The sequence below is a fragment of the Lissotriton vulgaris genome, chromosome 6 (genome assembly GCF_964263255.1).
Source record: "Lissotriton vulgaris chromosome 6, aLisVul1.2, whole genome shotgun sequence".
In the NCBI taxonomy this organism is placed as follows: Eukaryota; Metazoa; Chordata; class Amphibia; order Caudata; family Salamandridae; genus Lissotriton; species Lissotriton vulgaris.
Window position 1 is genome coordinate 1,576,623,372 of NC_141694.1, and position 21,688 is coordinate 1,576,645,059.

The window sequence follows — 21,688 nt, forward strand, 5'->3', positions numbered from 1 at the left end:
TCATGCCTAAGAAGGCCTTCCGATGATTAGCAGTTGCCTTTGCATAGTCCTGAGCGAAGAACAGGCGAGAACCAGACCATGATAAGTTCGGTGAGGCTTTGGCAGCCATAAGGACCTTCAGAAGGTCAGTATATTCCAAGAAATAGAGAATGACACCTCTTGGTCGCTGCGACATTCTGGCAGGTGGAGCAACTTAGGAAGGAAGGATCGGAAGAAAGTGATTTGGTCTGAACCCTCAAGACCCTCGACCAAGCCGTAAATACGTAGGTTATTCCGTCTGTTCCTGTTTTCCAAATCCTCCACCTGTTTCTGCAGGGCGCTAACTTGTGAAGTTATATGGGAAACCGCGGTATGAGTTTCCAGGTAGGAAGCAACAGATTGTTCAACTGAAGAGACTCTGGTTTTGATTTGAGAACAATTATCTGAAGGGTTTGAAGCTTGGGATTGGTTTCCTCCATAAAAGGACCTAGGGTCCCGATTTCTTCCAGAAAAGGTCGAAAGGATCTTATCTCTTCCAAAAAGGAGTTGCATTGAAACAGGCGGAGATGATTTGAGAGGCGAGGGAGGATCTTTTTTCAGCCTCTTGGTGTTGGTTTTCCCTGATGCTGTCTGGGAAGGTTCCATGGCAGTGTCAGAGCCAGAAGAAGTAAGAGAGTCCTCTAGTTTGGAGAGAGCAGAGAACACTTTTGAATTTTTCACAAAAGCCAACTTCATCGTAGATTTGGAGTGTAAGCGCGACATAAGTTTGAGCCGTCCCATATAAAATATAGGAACCAATGTCAAATTACAAAGCGCACAATACAGGTAGATACGTAAGAGTTGAAGCTGGAAAAAGATAAAAATGAAAAGTTCAAGAAGATATTGCTGGATGCGATAGGGTTCAGACTGAAAAAACTGTCGAAAGGAGGTCCAACATCTGCCAACAGAACATAGCAAGCGAGTAGCAATGACTACGTAAATTAGTGAGTGGAAATAGCGCAACAGAGCTGCAGCATTCACTTCATTGGCATAGTAATAGGCCAAAATGCGTAGCTTGGTAGTTCCCTTGGTCAGTAAATGTGAAGAGACAAAAGTAGAAAATGATGACGCACTTTCAACCTGAGTATTAATCACCCGGTGAAAGACAGCATAAAGTAGAAGTTCAGCAGAAGCTTAAATAAAAGGGACTGCTATGTATAACTTCAAGCGGTTTCCAATGCATTAACAGGAAATGAGGCGTAGAACATGAAGCTCCCATGTGAAGAAAACGATGTAGCAGCCCTTTATTGTAAGGTTTATGGAGGAGAAATGAGGTGCTAACAGGTGATGAAGAAGGCAGGCAAATTCATTATAGTGAAAGCTCAAAGCTCTAAAAGAGAGTGGTTGCGATGAGAAAAAAAGTTCCTCACAGAAGCGGCGTTCATGGAAAACGAGCGGCGGCGTCATAAAATGGCGGCCGCGGCAATACCTTGAATGAAGCCGTCAACTGCTGAAGCGAATTCTCCAATATCAGGGCATTCCAATCGATGAAAGAGGCCGCAGCGATGTCCGGAGGTGTTCCGACTCCAAGTAGGAAATGTGTGGCAGGAGAAGTCGGGCTGTGAAGGGTATGTCTCCCGAGGCGTCAGCCGAGCCTCACGCGGGTGCCGCCATCACCATCGGCGCCCAGCCACACCCCCGTCATTGCTAATAACTCAAACTTGCCTAAATGCGAGACCTATTGTATTGCAAATGCTTTTTATAGCTGATTGAAAGAACTTTATGGGGAGAAGGACAGATAGCAGGTGATAACGAAATACTTTGAGGAACCAGAACCATTCCTGCTGTCTTGTCTGTATTTCAATTCAAACCAGTGGTCCCAAAGACTGAACAATCTTGGTCAATCAAGAATTCTAGATATCAAAGTTGACTGTCGGACCAGCTACCTGTAGTTACAGCTTGCTGTCGTCCACAGAGATATAGGCTTTAAAAACTTTGGAGTGTTGAAACTAAAGTAGATGTTCTGATATCAAAATGTAATGGCAACGCAGAATGAGCTGACGTGGGAACCGAGCAGGTGGTTTAATAAGGTCTTGATGTAATGAGGAATGAACAATGCAGGGGACTTCTGAAGTAGCAGGTACAAGTTTTGCTAATCCACAGCCAATAGTAGCACATCCTTATCATCAAGAGGGAAGTTTCAATGCCATAATAAGACTAGTCCCATATCTCAGGTCCCTCAAGGACAAATTGTAGTGGGATACACAGTGTTTCTAAAACCTGTGACAACCATGGAAGTCATATGATAGCCAGAACATTATAAAAAGAAGCAGGAGACGACAATGTTTTCTTTAGCAGTGACATCACTCCAGACTGCTTTTTAAGTAAATCTGTCATCATGCCAATGGTCAGGGAACTGTTCACAATGTTAGTGGCATCTCCTGCTGACTTTGCTTGTCTCCTTATTCTAATGTGTTCTCCCCTCACACAGTAGCTCTTTTACAGTAGGTTACATGATCACCTCTTCCTGTACTGATGCACTAACGGCTTGCATTCTTTACTTTCTGCGAATCTCAAATAAAGGCGTAGCTCTGTGAGCTTCAAAAACCGAAACAATAAACAAAATTAAATCAAATGTATGTACAAAATGCACTTTGGCAAAGATCGACAGTCTCTCGCCATACCATGTAAAATATCTTACTAGCCCCTTGAAGGCATATTTCTTTAAGAGCTTATCAGTAGATTACTGCAAGGAGCACCAGACAGGGCAATGCTGGTCTCTCACTGCTGAACATCTTTGAGGGCCGCTGGTTGTAGACTCCGAAAACAATGCTATATTCAGAGCTTTCCCTTGAAATAATTTTCACCTAGAAGGTGTTGTTTCCTTGGTGGTACTCTACATATAGACTGTTTCTACTCGTGCCTTCGTTACGGGGTTAGATCCCTTTTTAAAAGAGTGGAGGAGAGCCTTTCAATGAGCAGGTCCACACAAAGAATCAGGTAGAAGCATATGCAGGAACGGATCCGTCTGCACCTGAACGTGCTCCTTCTATATTAGTACACACAGTATTGGCAAAGCCAGGACCAGAGATGTAGAAGCATTTGAGCCAAGGAACCATCTGAATTAATCAGTGGACAGGCAGAGAGCTCCATGGAACACTCTTCCTTCACTAAGACACAGAACACTAACCTCACACATATCCCACTAATGAAGAGACATCTGAATATATCTGAATATCCTTTTGTACATTCTCAGAAATGGTTTAAAGACATTTTTTACAACATCTGATAGTAACACGTCTGTGGGATGGTCAGTGCTCTGCACTAACTTTCAGTTCTCATTGTGGAGTAACCTGATCTGATTTTTTCACATACTTCATGAAAATAAGTACTTCTGTAGAGTTCATATGTTTTTTAACTGTAAAGCTCCTGTGCGCATGGGCTTCTAGCTTCTTCTCGTACATCACTTATTCCTGAATTATTTTGGAGTGCAGGCTTTAAGTGATTTTTCAGCTGGGGAATAATAATATATCCACTGCCTGGGGACAATGACCATTCATCTCGTTGCACGCTTTTGTAATGATATGCAGGCCTATGTGTTCTATCAATACAATAGTGACGGGGGAGCCATGGTGCAGTTAAAACTAGGGTTGTTCGCTAGCCCTTTCCATGCTTGACAACATCAGGTATTCAGCAGCATTAGTTGCAAGTTTGGTCCTTTATTCTTGCTTTTTCCTGACACATGTTTTTCTGCCTGTTCTGTGTTCTTGTGTTTACAGCCATCGGTTAACCTTTCATTCCGTGCAGGACCTTTTGTGACGAAAAAATCATGGAATCATGGAAAATCATCAAAAACAAGCACCGCCCTTCTTAAAGAAGCTGCAGTCATCAACATGCATGAAAACATTGAAAAAATAATAATACGGAAGAAACACCTGCAGGACGAGTAACTTGGAACCAGAGCTCTACGGAGGGAAAGTGGAAGTGCGCGCTGTGCCACCGGTTTCTCAGCTGAAGGGAGAGAAGAGTTTGCACGCGTGGACAGGATATGTGCATGCGTACGGACTGCACATCTCCTGTCTGCGCATGCTACCTCCTGTCTCCATTCCAGCTCTAAAGCAGCAGCAATAGAGGCTCGCTAGCGAAGCAGAATGCGCTGCTTTCGAAGCGAGACCTAAAATACTATGGGCCTCATTAGGATGACGGGCGGATTGCCCCCGCCAGGCTGGCGGGGGCAATCTGCCCGCCATCCATCCCTGTATTCCCCCCGCCATATTAGTATGGCGGGGGGGGACCACAGTGGAAGAAAACACCGCCCGCCAAATTTCCGCCCCGGTCGCCTTGCGGCGGGGGCGGAAAATGCTTAATATGGTGGCGGTGTCTATTAGACACCGCCAGACATATTACGATTTCAAAAGTGCAATGCCGCCACGGAAAGGTAGGCGGTCTTGACTCTGCGGGCGTGAAGGTAAGTGGGGGGTGCACACGGGGGGGGTACCTGTGGTACCCCCCTTCATTGTCATTTACAAAGCGGCAGGCACCGCACGGTGCCTGCCGCTTTGTAAATGACAATGTGAAAGTGCATTTTCAGCATTGTGGCGGGCGGTGCAGAGAGTACCGCACGCCACAATGCTGAAAATACAGGATGTGCCCGCCACTGTGGCGGGCACACCGTAATAGCACCCCCCGGACCCCTGCCCTTATGGCGGGCAGTCCCGATTTACGATGGGGTGACGGGCGGGCAAAGTCAGCCCGTCATCCTAATGAGGCCCTATGTGACAATTTCCCACTCTGCCTTTGTAAACATGTGGCACCAGACAGTACATTCGACTATTAAAATAGAAAACATGCTTCACACTATTTATTACACCCTTTTCCTGCAGGAAAGTTCTCTCGTCTTTTTAAAACATTTGACCTTGTGACCCCCCTGGAATAGGTGGACTTGAGGCCTCATTTTGACACCTTTTCTCACCCTGGATCCCTGCCTCGGTGAAGGCAGTGGCAGCAGTTATGAATTACTGACAAAATATAGACCAAGAAAAAATCGACCTACAGGAATATCGATGCAGAAATATTGAGGGCAAGAATATCGACATCCTATCTACAGCATAGTAAGTACAAAAATATCGAAAACAAAATATAGATGTTAAAAATATCGATGTTAAAAATATCGGGTTTTTTCTGTAAAAATATAAATGTAAAATAAAGTAAATAACACTAATAAATAAAATAAAAAGTTAAAAATATCTAATAATGATTACAATGAATAAATAATACATATATAATAATAATACATTAATTAAACATATACAGAAAATATATAATATATACATACTTAACAATAAGTTATAATTATTTTAATAGTTTATAAATTAATAAAAAATATTATAAATTAATAATACATTTAAACATAAAACAAAAATAAAAATAAAGAATAATGTTTAATAAATTACAAAAATTAAATATACATTTCATATTTTTAAAATTAATTATATACTACATTATCTAAATTTATACAAAAAATATTAAATAGCTAAATAAATAAAAATACTACTCACAATCCATGAGTAAAAAAAATACAGTAATAAAAATGTCTGATAGCATAGAACTTAAAATGTCCATTCCCACTCCACAGAGCGCAACAGTAGAGAAACCGTTGGATAGCGTAGGGTTAAAATTACTATTCCATCTCCAGAGAGTGCAACAGTAGGGAAAACGTTGGATAGCGTAGAAGTAAAAATTACTATTCCAACTCCAAAGAGTGCAACAGTAGGGAAAGCGTTGGATAGCGTAGGGATAAAAATTACTATTCCAACTCCAGAGAGTGCAACAGTGGGGAAAACTTTGGATAGCTTAGAAGTAAAAATTACTATTCCAACTCCGAAGAGTGCAACAGTAGGGAAAGCGTTGGATAGCGTAGGGGTAAAAATTACTATTCCAACTCCAGAGAGTGCAACAGTTGGGAAAGCGTTGGATAGCATAGGGGTAAAAATTACTATTCCAACTCCAGAGAATGCAACAGTAGGGAAAGCGTTGAATAGGGTAGGGGTAAAAATTACTATTCCAACTCCAGAGAGTGCAACAGTAGGGAAAGAATTGGATAGCGTAGGGGTAAAAATTACTATTCCAACTCCAGAGAGTGCAACAGTAGGGAAAGTGTTGGATAGCGTAGGGGTAAAAATTGCTATTCCAACTCCAGAGAGTGCAACAGTAGGGAAAACGTTGGATAGCGTAGAGGTAAAAATTACAATTCCAACCCTAGAGAGTGCAACAGTAGGAAATTACCAAATAATACATATTGAACACTAAAATATTTTTCAAAACAAAAAACAAAAATAATAATTAAAAATTGTTTTAACAATTAGAAAATTGTAAACAATACATTTATTTTAAACAATATTTTGTTTTTATGGAAAATTATTTACCAATGAATAAAATACATTTGCAATTAATCAACATAAATTAACAATTACAAATATCAATTACCAATTTAAAAAAAATAATTACCAATTAAAAAGGTAATTACCAATTAAAAAATGTAATAGCCAATTACAAACCTTAATTACCAATTAAAAAAATTATTTGCCAATTAAAAAATGTAATTACCAATTACAAACATTAATTACTCATTAAAAATTAATAACCAATTAAAAAATGTAATAGCCAATTACAAACCTTAGTTACCAATTAAAAAATGTATTTGCCAGTTAAAAAATGTAATTACCAATTACAAACCTTAATTATCAATTAAAAAAATAATTACCAATTAAAAATATTAATTACCAATTAATAATTAATTAGAAATAAAATTATTATAAATACCAATAAAAAATAAATAATTACTTAATTACAATTAAATTACTTCCCACCCAATTCCCCTATAAACCCACAACCCACTACAGACCTTAAACGCAAAAATTATTTAAAATTAATTTACAATTAATAAAATGTAATAATTAATTTACTATAATTAAATTACTTCCCACCCTATTCCCCTATAAACCCACAACCCGCTCCAGTACTAAAATATAAAATTAAATTAAAAATAACATTTTTAATATATAAAAAATATTACACATATAATTTAAAACAAATAAAATACTTAACAAAAAACATATAAAATACATAATACATACATAATAAAATCCATAACAACAAACAAATATCAATATTAGTAACATCGAAATTAGTGACATCGATGTATTTGATATCGATATTAATAACTTCGATATTACTTATATCGATATAGAAAAAATCAATATTACTTACCTTAGGGTCGATATTCTGTCCAATGATATTCTTGACCTCGATATTCTTCACCTTCAATATTTTTGATTCAATATTACTGTAGGTTGATAATAGGGAATCGATATTTTGACTGTGCACCAGCAGTTATAGGTCCTTCTTCTTTGGTGCTCTTTAACAGCTCTCTGGAATGTGGTATTCCTTTTCAGACCTGAAAAACAGCATTCATCAGACCCCTGGATTTATATTCCAATCAGGATCCCACGTTTTCCATTTCTTTGAAAGTATTTGCATCCTGTCACCAGGAGTTCCTTAGAAACATTTAACATCTTGAAATTGACCCAGGTATGCGCCTATGGAGACACAAGTACAGAATTAACCATGCTTTCTGTCTTGGATTATGGCGTTGACGGTGATAGTGTTAGGGTGCCAGCCGCGTAGCTAGCGGGGGCCGGAGGGGCGGCTGAGGCGACCGCTGCCGCGCGGGCGGGCCGGCACTCACTCCTGGGCTGGTCTGAGGAGGCCCGGCCCAGCCCGGCCGAGGCCCGTTGCGGCCACGGATGTAGGACAACACTCACTGACAGTCTGACACCTGTTTCAGTGCTGAGTAAGTTTGACCCGGCGTCACCCTGCCGTCAGTAACTGTGACAGCCATCTTCTATAGCAGCAGCACACAATTGAATAAATCATGTCAGTGGGTTCCGAACTTCCGAATCAATCACGTACGTCATAGCTGTGTTGGGGGGCCCCCACCTCCCAGCCTTGGTCGGTCACAGGGCCGTCAATCAGTGGTAGCATGCTCGGTGCGCACAGCCGCAACCAATGACGGCCCTGTAACATTTTGGGCCAGCCCTCTCGCCGCCGCGTAAGCCAGCCAGCCAGTGTGACACGTTACGCGCTGCAGCTGCGCGCTCACCACACTGCCAGCGCCCCTCCCACGGATCTCGAGGAGTGTGGAGACCACCACCATTCTTTTTGCCTGGCCTGGCCCTGCTCAGCAGCCCTGTACTCAGTACTGTCTCTCTGTGGGCTGTGGCTGCGGGCGGCCGGCACTCTGCGCGACCACGACGACCAGGCGACGACAGACTGAGACATGTAAAATAATTCATTGAGGTGATACTGGAGAGAGTCGGGTCGGAGTCGAGTCCAGCCAGATCGGGGCCCGGAGCAGACATACCCGGGTGGTGGGGCTATGATGCATAGGCTGCCAAGGTTAGTGTCATCTGTCTGACCTTAGTATGGTTTATCTGTTACATCTCAAATAGCCGTTTATGCCCGTCGAGTCATCTCAGCTACTGAAAACACTTGCAATATTTGTATTCTCAGAGGTACTTGAAAAGAATCATTTTGGAAGTGTTTCTGTCATTTCTTTTATTTTATTTTATTATTATTCTCATCCTTTTGAGGAACTTGGAAGTTTTTTCCGTTTTTAAACATCACTGTAATACACATATTGCAGAAGAAATAAAACTGACCTCATAATGTAAACAAATGTTGGGTTTCGAAGAAATAAATGGTTGCTTTGCAAGCAACCTGGAATACATATGGATTAAATGTTGATTACAAATAAAGAATCCCTACATAAAAGTGCAATTCAAGCTGTAAATGGCTTAAGTATGACAGTATTCAAGGTTTCAAAAATGTGATGACATCTTCATAATTGTAGTCAGTGTAATTATGATGAGTGACTTGGATCTTACATCGGCTTTTCTTTTTACTGACTTAATAGAAATAAACTATGGCCAATCCTATTTATCATGGGAGTTGACGGAGACACAGGTTTTTACGTGAATTACATAAAGATCTAACAGCCTTGGTAAGATATGATCATTGATCTTGATGGGATTTGTACCACACCTTTTAAAGTTCAGCGGGGGAGAGACAAGGGTGTATATTATCTTCACTCCTCTTTACCCTGTATGTCAATGGCTTGAGTCAAATATTATGTGCGCAATGCAAAGACATCCCACCGGTGGAAACAGGCCCATCTCATTCCGGCACTATTGCATGCCAACGATACAGTGCTAATAGCGAGAACTGTAGTCAGCTTGCAGCAGCTTCTCAAGTCCTTTGTTACTTTTATGAATAGTTAGGATATAAGTATCCACTAAATAAATCACTTAGATTGGTTATGGGACTTAGGGGCATTTTAACTACTATGAGTGACACTGTCTTGCAAGCAGAATATCATACATGAAGACGAGCGAGGGAAACTTATAAATATTTGAAATTAGACTCACTAGAGCATAGAGAAACTCTGAGAAGATCTTAAAACCGCTGCAAATGCCCGAGATGGCTGACTCACAATTACGAACTAAATTATCAAAATCATGTCACACCTAGCAATCTAAAACTTTGGCAGCTATGAAAGAGGGTGGGCATCACTTCACATGACAAAGCTTTGAAGACCATGCCCATACTTACAGATTTCATAAAAGTATTGATAGGAAGTATGCATAGCTGCCAAGGTTTCAGATTGCTTATGTGTGACATTATTATAATTTCAGTGTAATTATGAGTGACATTCAACGACTATGAGTGACACTTTTTCACGAGTAAAATCTAGCAATGATGATGAGGGAAGCATATAAATATCAATTACATCCATTTGAGCAACGAGAAGCTCTAAGAAGATCTTAAAACTGCTGCAGAACAACAGAAATGGAATGGTGCAGTAGGACCCGACTGTACCAAATGGGATGTGAGAGTACCAGTGCGGATAATCTCAGCTGCATGCTAATAAATTATGATAGTTACTTAGTCACGATAGCCGACTCACAGTGCTGCCAAGTTTTCAGACTGCATATGTGTTTCAGTGGACTTGTGAGTGACATTAAACAACCAAATATGTGGTGACATTAGAGTAGCACTTTTTCTCATGTAAACCCAAGCAATGATAAGTTAGATAAATAACAGAAATGATATCCCGTTACGCAATGAGAAGCTATAAAAACATTTTGAAACTGCTGCAAAAACGCAGAAATGTAAAGTCACTAACGTACTGCCCCTTTCAAGAATTACAGACCTGTGAAACAATTGGGGCCCAATGATATTAAACAATAAGTCTTTGAAAGCAATACAAATACACAAGTCAGTATTGCCCTGTTTCTCTTTGAGACACACACTCGAACATCTGCAGTGATAGCATTAACCTACTTGCTTTAAGCGCAAAAGTGCTGCCAGGGCACAAAAACGGTGCTTAAACATGACAGACAACACAGCCCCCTGAAATGGCAGTCTGTGCCGGGACACAGAAGCGTGAGCCCTTTCAACTGTGAGGGGTTCACTTGACGGGCAGCCCTTGCATGAGTCATCGCGCCAGTCAGCCAAGCAAGATAGACAAATAAAACTGCACAACTATAAGGAAACACATGCACAAGTTTAGCTAAACTTGCTGCCTAATGCGCTGCGAGTGCTGATAATGAACCACTCTCTAAAACAACAGAGACGCTACTGGTTATATCACACAGTAAGCTGTTCTCTGTATGTTTTTATTTTATTTAAAAAGGCGAGTACAGACCTCACTCAAGGCTAATACTTTTCACAACAATAAAAAGTCACTTTTACAGAATAGGGTTTTTAATGGGAAGTTCCTCGCTGCCTGCGTGGTGATTTTAACACTGTTACTGGACTCTGTACAGTCGGTCAGATGGTTAATGTGTCTATGTGTGACGGGGGCGGGAGGGGGAGTGGGGGAGGTGGGAGGGGAGGTGGTGAGGCGGGAGAGGGGACGGGGTCCACATGATGGTGGGTGAAAACAGTCACTCTTGCTTAGCCCCATCTTCATCACGCCAACTAATCATCGCTCCCTTACAGAGGCCTAGTTTTTTCTTGACGGAAAAGCCACTCAATCAGTGCCGTTATCCAAGCTGCTGAATCCTTGTGCAACACAGGTGTGGAAAAGGCACCAACACAGTCACGCTATTAATACAATTTAAAAGCGCATGATTTTGCAGCGATACCTCATGAGGCCCAACTTACTTTTCGAGTGTCTCATTGCTGACTGCTCAAATGGGTGTAATTACACACACATTGTTTTTATTAGGTATATCATGAGTGCATGTAAGCCCATTATGAGATTTAACAAACTGGATTTTGCTTTGGGGTTGTGATAAAAAAAAGTGGGGCAATCCCAATGCAACATCTGGGCCTCAACTAATTTAAATTCTTTTTTTTTAAAACCCTTCCACAAAGAAATTGGCAACAAGGAGAAGCATGTTGGTAGATCTTTTATGCTTAATTGGTTACAAAGTCTGCATTTCCTAATGTTTCTAAAGGGTTAAGGCATCTGCTTCAGAGGTGCCCAGTAACTATCAGGGAATAACAATTGGTGAGATAACCCTGGCGGTTAAAGTATTTCTTGGATAAATGTCTGTTTTGTGTAGTTTCAGATCTGACTCGAAGTAGTATAGAAGGTTAATTAATGTGCCTGCAAAGCACATCATGTAATATGCAGGTGACATATTTTGTTTTAATGTAGCTAGGTAAGGTTACTGTTTTTAACAGTCAGATCCGTTTGTTACTTGCAGTTTATAAATAGTAAGCCTTTTAATGTAGCACAGTGAGCTATGTAGGATTTGTGACTGCTACTACGTTTAACCCTCACTGACTCATGCAACAACACATCTTGTTCACTGATTTACACGCTTGCATGATTTATTTTCAATCTGTATGCGTTATTAAAATCGCTCTGGCACTCTGCATTGGGATGTGTAGCGTTATGAAAGAAAGATACATAGTACTATTTAAATTGTGTCTAAATACTGGGACAGACCAACACATCTGAGATACTTTCCGTACATGCACTTACATAAAGGGGCCTAACAAAATCAAAAGTATGCCTCTTAGGTACCTGTGAAGAGATAACCAGCTGTATGCGTTTGTCTCTGTTGTATTTACATTTAAGTGTGATGTTCGAGGCCACTCGATCAAAAGAAGGCCTAATGGCCCCTTAACTGAGCCGCGCTCTGACATCTGGGACGTGATGTGACGCCCCCCTCTGTATGGTACTCAACGTACAGGCTGTGTGCGAGAACAAGACAGTGAGGGTTACAAGGTTTAGGAGTCGCATGCCCTTCTTGTCTCACTTTATTTTATTGCAATTGAAATGGAGCAGACTACAAGCTAACATTTTGAAAGTGGATGTATTTATCCGTTATTCTTTTTATTATGAATATCTTTTTCTTATTCTTTCAAGCTTAAAGATGAAGCGAATAAAAGAACGCGGTGCAGCCTTTAGAAAAAAAGAAAAAAGAAAAAGGCTAGAGAGGAAGAATTAAAAAAGTATGAAGGTTCACTACTGAAACACCTCAGTCACGAAACAGAAAGCACTAGTACTACTACTACTACTACTACTGTTACTTAAGCAGAAACTACAACAAATTCCAGCTGTTGACTTAAAAGATGTTGGTCTTCGGCCAAGTAAGAAGATTAAAGATGACACACGTATCTTGCTGGTACAACAAGGGTCGTCTGTGGTTCAACATCTAGATTCTGATTTTGGTGAAACAGAAAGTACTAGTAATACTACAGTTACGGAAGTAGAAACTACTAGCACTACTACTGTTACTGAAGCAGTTTCTGATTTTGAAGTCAATCCATCATCAAAGTCATGTGATCCTTCAACTTCAACAAGTGTTAATGGGTCTGATGGGCAACAAATTCCAGCTGTTGACTTAAAAGATGTTGGTCTTTGGCCAAGTAAGATTAAAGATGACACACGTATCTTGCTGGTACAAGAAGGGGCGGCTGTGGTTGAACATCTAGATTCTGATTTTGGTGAAGTCATTCGTGAGGGTGCTTTGATCAAAGGACGAACCAGAAAACTTACACAAAGGTGGTTTTTTCAAACTCTGCCAAATAATGAAAAAATGTTGAGGTCGTGGTTGGTGTACTCTCCTTCAAAGAAAGCTCTTTACTGCTTTTGTTGTAGACTATTTGCTGACAGAAGCGGATTGATTCAACACGTGGTGGAAACTGAATCCCAGAATTTTCGAACATGAATCTAGTGTTCGATGTTTCACACAATGGAAGGAGTTGGAGATTAGAATCCGATGTGAAGCTACAATTGATAAAAAGGCACAAGAACAAGTTGAAAACGAAGTAAAGCAGTGGAGGGAGATACTTTCAGGTTTGTTGGATATCATTAGATTCCTAGCTAAACAAAATTTGGCTTTACAGGGTCACTGAGAAGGAATTCATTGCAAGACTGATGATGAACCTGAATCAACAGGAAAAAGAGGAACTTTTCTAGAATTAGTTCATTTGTTGGCAAAATACGATCCAGTGCTACATGAGCATACTGTAACATTTAAGCTGGTAAAAAAGTATGCTAAATCATATATGTTGCCTACTATTCAGAATGAGTTTATAGAAATTTTGGGAGAAAAAGTAAGAAGCAAAGTTATCGAGCAAGTGAAAGAAGCAAAGTATTTTTCTATGATGTTTGACAGCACCCCTGATATTTCTCATAAGGATCAGACGAGCCAAGTTTTACGCTACGTTATGATCAATGGAAATAAAGTGATGGTTATGGAATCATTTGTCGATTTCATTGAAACTAAAGGTAAAAACGCTGAGAATATTTCAACTATGATTTTGCAGAATTTAGAAAGCAACGGAATTGATATTGAAAATTGTAGAGGGCAGGCATATGATAATGCTGCTGTGATGGCTGGTCAAAATACTGGTGTTCAAAGACGTATCCGAGAAATTAATGGAAAAGCAGAATTTGTTTCATGTACAAATCACTCGCTAAATTTGGCTGGTTTACATGCAGCTTCTGTTGCTGGGAATTCTGTTACCTTTTTTGGAACTGTGGAGCGTTTGTTCACGTTTTTTTCTTCCTCGACCCATCGCTGGGATATTCTGACTTCAGTCACTGGTCAGAGTGTCAAGAGTGTAATAGAAACTCGGTGGAGTGCACGTGGAGATGCTGTGAGTGTTGTAAAAAAGAATTACTCAAAAATCGTAAGTGCTGTTGAACGTTTAACTGGTGAAGAAGAAAATAGAGTTACCAGGTCAGATGCTGGTGTGCTGCTTGTTGCTTTACAATCTTTTTCCTTCCTGTACTTTCTTGGACTGTGGGAATCTGTCCTTGTAGAAATTAACGACACTCAGGTCTACCTCCAAACCAAAGGATTGAATATACAACAATGTGACATAAAGCTCAATGCTTTAAAATCATTTCTAACTGAAAATAGGTGTGAATTAGTTAACAAATCAGTAGCTTACGCCAAAGAAATTTGTGATGATCTTGGTATAGTCATGGATCGTCGGTGTAGAAAGAAGAAACTAATGGCAGGTGAAGAATCACGAGGTGCTGAATTGTCATACGAAACTGAATTGAGGAGAGAAATGTTTTCTTCATTGGACAGAGTGATCCAAGAAATCACCACAAGATTTCAACAACTTCATGTTCTTGCTGAAAAATATGCTTTCCTTACTCCATCAAATCTTTTGGATGATAAATACAAATGTCAACTTAATCATTATCATGATGACATTAACGAGGAAGAGTTCCTGGTTGAGAGAAAAAGACTTCAGAGTTTTATTTCTGTTGCTGCTACGCAACACGAAACAGAGACATGGAAGGACAGTCCCCTTGAACTTTTGCAGTTTATACTAACATACAGTTTTAAGAACTCCGTTCCGAATATTGTAATACTACTGCGAATTTTCCTTACAATTGCTGTAAGTGTTGCTAGTTGTGAAAGGAGTTTTTCTAAATTGAAATTGATTAAGATTTACCTAAGATCTACAATGAGTGCCTTACGTTTAAGAAATCTTGCCATACTGTCTATAGAACAGCAACTGAGTGATGAACTAGACTTTGATGATGTCATCGATGATTTTGCTAATAGAAAAGCAGGAAAAATAACAGTTTAGAAATTTTGGATTTAAGTTTTACTTGAAAATTCAACATGGTGTTTCCATTTACTTTCCAATACATCATTTTGAATTTTTTGTTGTAATGTTGATGTGTATTAAGAGGGGCTGCAAACTAAAACAATATTTTTCATATTATTACAAGACCGAAGAATAAAGTCATATTAACCTTATGTGTTCTTTGTGCTGACGCTGCTCTGAAGGAGAGATGCACTAGTACAAGCTGGTCTTGTGTCCCAAGAGCACACGTCTTTTCATTCCCAGGGAGTTGGTTGCTGCTGCTTAGAAGTAATGACAGGGCGCGACCCCTGGTTGTTGCCTTTGGGCCACCAGAGTGGGATGTTTATCCAGTCTGTGTTGGCAAGGTGGAGCTGACTGACCCCTTTGTGCTGTGTTTAGTTCTAAGGTTAGAAAACCTAAGGAGTTAGGCCCTTGAGGACTGGTGGATAGGCTGGACCCTATTTAAATGATAAAAACACAAAAATGCCTAACCACCTACCTTTATACCCAAGTTCAGAAGGGTCGAAAACACTGTTTGTCTAAATAGACCAAGTATTTTTATTTATACCGTTTGTTTGTATTTATTTTTTAAGGTTTTTCAAAAAGACATTTACTCAGCAAAAAAGACACATATATATCCACATATTTACACAAATTTACACTAATGTACAATGAAACTTACAAACAAATGAATGACATTTACAAAAATAGCTTTAAATCAATAAAGTGTCCACATCCTACACATCCTACATAAAACACAAAACTATTAGACAAGACTGTACATCATATAATCATGTGCCTTAAAAATTGACATTACGATCAGTTAAAAATCAAAGGAGTTAAGTCAATCTAGGACGATTATTTGGACTAGCACTTGCTGGTTTGGAGTTAAAAATAACCAAAAGTCCTCCTTAATACATGCCGACGCGTTTCGATTCCAGGGCAAAGTTCCTGGGATCTCTTCAGGGCGTTGTCAATGCATCTATGGAAGATGCAAAAAAACAATAAAGTTTTATTCACAATATTCCAGACTCGTACCCTTTCAAGTGAGACTCAAAGATTGTGACCTTAGTAAGAACCTACCAAAGCATTTCAGAGGGTGGGAGCTGAAAAATCCTTCGAGTGCTTCCACGGATATTGCCACGTGGAAGGACCTTAGAAGTCTTCCTTCTCCATTCCATAATTGCCTCCATATTGGGTTGCAAGTAGGGGGACCAACCTGTTAAAATGAATTATTGATGTCAATCGCGTGTCTTTGCCACTCTAATAGACGAGTGTTCTCTGCCAATTGTCTATGCAACATACCTTTATTCTTCTTATTATTGAAAAAAGCGACTCGCTAATTGTGCGTGAAATTCCCCGACTTCATGTTTAAAGGTCTCCGAATGTTATCTTCCAACAAGGTTGGGACTGAAAAAATGGATAACGACAATATTACTGACTGACACGTGTTGCATCGTATCTGCCTATCTAGTGAACCCCGGTGGTAACGTACCTCAAATATCGGATGGTATGCCTGGTGTACTTCACAGATTTCTTTTCAATGTCAGTGTTGAGTAGGCTGTTGGAATAACAGAAATGATTATCGTCCCCTTTTAATCCCTCAGATCCGAATTGTAAAAGTTCTCCTCGAGCAAACGGCACCTATCTCGCTCCTCACTGTTGTTTGCTCACTCTGCGATCATATCAAGATGGCGGCCGGGCAAAATTCGGCTTGTTAAGTGTATGAGCCTGGGCCATTGCATTGTGGGAGATGTAGTCTATTATTAAGACTATGTTTGATCGTTAAGTGTAGAGTCTGTATAAGAATCTATTTTTGATGGTACTGTGATTTGTCAAAGAAGATTTTTGACTTTTTCAAAAGTGCGGGTGAACCCGCAGGCACTGCTTTATTTGCCCGAACCTCGGGCGCGGAAGGCCGTGCAGTTGATGATTCATTTGGATTGACAGCCTGTGTGAAATGGGGGTCATGTAGCAATTTTTGGGGTGGGGGTATACAGCACTAGAGAAATTGAGACATAATGTCTTAAACTCGTTTGGGGTGGCCATTGCAGCAAGTGGCATCTTCGCAATATGGTATAGCCAAGATGTATTTCGGAATGAAGGGGAAGTTCGAAGGTTAGCAAGGACAGTCAAAGCACTTCATGGACGCCCTATTTACAGAAGGCGGCAGCTAATTTATAACCTTGCTATCTGTTTGCGTACTATTGAACTTGAGAATCAAATATGCTTCTTTTTGTAGGAGCATTTTCTCCACATTAACTGTACGATGCATTCGTTTCAGAGTGTACAGAACTGACCACTTAAGGTAATTTTCATCGTGGTTTGCCGCTACATAGTGTTCGACCATTGGTGCTGTCAGGATTTGTTTTTAAATCTAGATCTGTGCTGGCTAATGCGTAAATTAACCTGCTGGCATGTTTTCCCAATGTATATCTTTACACATGGGCATTGAATCACATGGACAACGTTCTTGGTCTTACAATTAGAAAAGTCAAGATGTTTCCATTTGGTTCCTGCATGGTAAAACGCGCTGCCTTCCATAGTACTGGGGCAAGCAACACAGGTGCCACATTTGTGGTGCCCTGTAAGTGGTTTGAGATTCCATTTGCCAGTAGGTCGTTTTTCTCTTTAGGCGATGAGACATCAGCTCACATAATCTGTTGGCCAAGGTTCTGATTTTTCTTGTAGGCAAATAAGGGACAGGGAAAAGAGCATTCAAGGTTTTCCAATAGGTGCCAATTGTTAAGAACCGCTTGTCTGAGTTTATGTGTGTCAGGACCAAACGTGTTGACACAAACTAGTCTTTCCAATTCAGGCTTCTTTCTCACTTGGAGCAGGCATTCACGGGGAGTGAAGCAAGCTCTTTTAAGTGAGTGTTTTAATCGCTTCTTGGGATACCCTCTTTGTTTCATTTCATCGCAGAAATTATGAGCATGTGCCTCGAAGTCATTCACATCCGAGCAGTTTCTCCTTATGCGCAATATTTGCCCATAGGGAAGATTTGTTTTCAAATTCCTCGGGTGAGCTCTCTTGTGGTGCAGGATGGTGTTCCTATCTGTGGTTTTCTTATAGAGGGATGATTTGAATTCGCCTGCGGCACATGTTATTTCGACATCGAGGAAAGTCATGCTGGTGTTACTATGTGCTATGGAGAATTTAATATCTCCATGCCTTATTTTGAGCCATTCGTGGAGCGCCAACAGATGAGCCTGGCTCCCCTGCCACAGGAGCCAAACATCGTCTATATACCGATACCACTGGGCAATGTGCTGTATGAATGGATTATTATTTTCAACAAACCTATCCTCGTATTGTGCCATAAAAAGCACGGCCATCTCTGGGGCATAAGGACACCCCATCGCGGTGCCCTTGACCTGCATGAAATATTCGCCATTAAAGGAGAAATAGTTCTTCCTGAGAGCGATTTCAGCCAATCTTAAGATAAATGAAGTGGGCACTCTATGGGGTCTTTCTCTCTTGTCGAGATATAGCTCCATCACCTCGAACGCTTCCTCCTGTGGGATCTGCGTGTAGAGTGAAGTCACGTCCATTGTGACTATTAGTTGTAATTCTGGGTCAAACTGTGTGCCCTCAACTTTCAACAGGAAGTCTGTCGTGTCTCTTAGGTAAGACTTAACTTGGGCCAGGAAGGGTTTCAAAAAGAAGTCGACATATTGAGAAATGGGCTCCAAACACGAATCGCAGCCCGAAACAATTGGGCGCCCTGGGGGGGTCTTGGAGATTCTTGTGGATCTTCGGCAGAAGGTAGAGAACAGGGGTTCTGGGCATTTCTTAGAAAGATAGTCATATTCTTTGGCTCCCAGAAACCCTTTGTCTCTACCTCGTTGTACTGTCTCAGAAATAAGCCCTTGAATGTCTCTGACTGGGTCTTCAGGTAGGGGTCTATACCAGATTTCATTAGTAACCTGTTCAGCCCCTTCCATTAGATATTTCTCAAGTGACCAGACAACTACAGCGCCACCTTTGTCGGCCTGCTTAATTACTATGGAAATATCTTCCTTGAGTGCCTTTATTGCTGCACGCTGTCTTTGGCCCATATTTTGTTGCACATAACTCTTACCCTTCTCCAGTTTGTTAATGGCTGATAAGAGCACTTGCTCAAAAGCAAAGATTTCTTTGGGAATGTTATGGTTCGGGACAAAGTTGGATTTGTTTCTGAGACCAGTAACTTCTGTATTTGGTGAAGGTGGTTGATTGGCAAAAAAAGCCTTGAGCCTTATTTTGCGACAAAACTCAATGGCTTCCAACTTAAGTCTAGTGAAATCAGTCTTTTTGTAAGGCACAAATTTATGTGGTGGCTGTGTTAAATTTGGGACTTAAATTTGCAGGTCCCCACTGCTTTAATGGGGGGACTATGATGTATTTATTTATTTATTTATTTATTTATTTATAGTGTTTTGTATAGCGCGGACAAGACCCGTGGGTATCAGAGCGCTTAACAAGGGAGGAATTACATATAAAGATAATAAAAGCAATACTAACAACAAGAGAATAGTGAGGTAGAAGGCAATATACTGTATGGATGAGATTAAATATATATATTCATAATGGCTGTGCAATTAGCATTATATGGCGAGCAAGGCTTGGCTTGTGTCATGGTAACAAACCATGCTCGTTGAGGTAGGGTTAAAAGGCGATCCAGTGCATATCAAGGATAATAAGTATAAATAAATCAAGTGCGGTAGAAGTTATATATAATGAATGTGACATATAGTTAAGGTTCCACATATAGGGATAAATAGATCAGGTGAGATAGAAGTTATAAAGTACGACTGTGAGATGTAGTTAAAGTTCACACATATATGAGGTAGCAGTGATGTGTCAAGCCTCGGCTTGCGCACGGCATCAGTTCATTGTTCGATGATGATTTTCCAATTTTCCATGAAGAGGGCGGCCCTCAGTTAGCGTAATTGATCATCCCAGTGATCCTTGGGTTTCTCTAAGTAGGGCATTTACTCATCAAGTGGCTCTTCAGTTCTCGTTTGAATGTTACTGTATTTTGAATCTTCCTGATGTTTGGAGGGAGTGAGTTCCAGATTCTGGGGGCAGCTCCAGAGAATGCTCGGTTGTAGGTCTTTTTCTTGAGGAAAAAGGCTGGTCGTAATAGCAAATCTTTTGCGCTTCTAGTTGTTCTGTTACCTCCTGAGATCTTAAGTTTCTTGGCTAGGTAACTAGGTGTGTTGTAGTGAACCGCTTTGTGCGTAATACAGGCCATCTTCATTTGAATTCTGGCCTCGTATGGTAGCCAGTTTAGTGCTTTCAGGTGAGGAGATATGTGATCGAATTTCTTCGTTCCCGTAATGAGTCTCGCCGCTGCGTTGAGGCAGGCTTTTAGTGGTGCTGTGGAAGTTTTTGGCAGGCCCGCTAATGTGGTGCAGCCGTATTCGATCCTCGAGATGACTAGTGATTGGATAGCCAGTTTTAGATCAGTCTCAGTGATAAAGGGTTTCAGTTTTCTTAAATAGTTCAGGTGGAAGCGGGCGCTCTTGGCCATCGAGTTAATATGGTTTTTCATGTCGAGGTTCTTGTCTAGTGTAATTCCTAGTGATTTGGCTGAGTTAACTAGGGTCGGGGTGCAGTTTAGCGCTGTCACCAATTTAGTCCACTCTATAACTTCAGATTGGCTCCTTGTCGTTGAGATTAGCAGGAATTCAGTTTTCTGGGCGTTTAGTTTCAGATGGTTCATTGTTAACCATCGCGAAGCACTCTTTAGTGTCTTGTTCATTAGGTCAATGTCCTCAAGGGAGGCGATCTTTATGTATAATTGCGTGTCGTCCGCATACATATGATAGGATACCTGTGATTTTTGAAGGATCTCCGTGAGAGGTTCTACATATAAGTTGAATATATGTATGGTCATTTAATGGTCAGCTGTAGAAGATGGATCCCTGAACAGTGTCATGTATGTGCATGTTTGCTTTGTGCTGAGGGGTAATTGTTCACACAGCTCTCTGATGGATGTCACGTGTGTTTTTTCTGAGTCCCCAGATAGATCATGCAGTCTGTGTGTTCTCTTTTGTACTGCCAGTCACTGGTGTATTCAACTGTCTAGCCTTTGACCGTGTTATGTATGTGCATTTGTGCACACTTTGAACTATTTTTCCATCATCTCAAGAGTTTCCCTAGTTTACAGTATTGTGGTTTTTTATCCTTATTGGTCTTGTGTTAAGCCTATGCATAAAGATACATATTTTTTATAACTACTTGTGTGGTGTCCCTTTGTAGTGTTCTTCACTGTGTTACTGTGTATGATCATAAATGCTTTAAACACTGCCTCTGAGATAAGCCTAGCTGCTCATGCTACGGTACCACAGGGTTGAGCAGGGGTTATCAAAGGGTATATTCCCCTTACTCTGACTTAGGAAGAAGGGTCCCCACTTGAACAGTGGCCAGCCATTGCCAACTAGAGACCCCCATTTTTAACAAACAACTGTGAGAAGTTGGCCTGGTATATGATGCTCACTAGTTCTAATGATCACCTTGTACCAAGCCAAGCAACCCTTATGATGATTGGTTGTAAGTCAACCTTATAGACCAGCTATCCTAGAGGTAGCGTGGACAAAGCAGTCTTAGG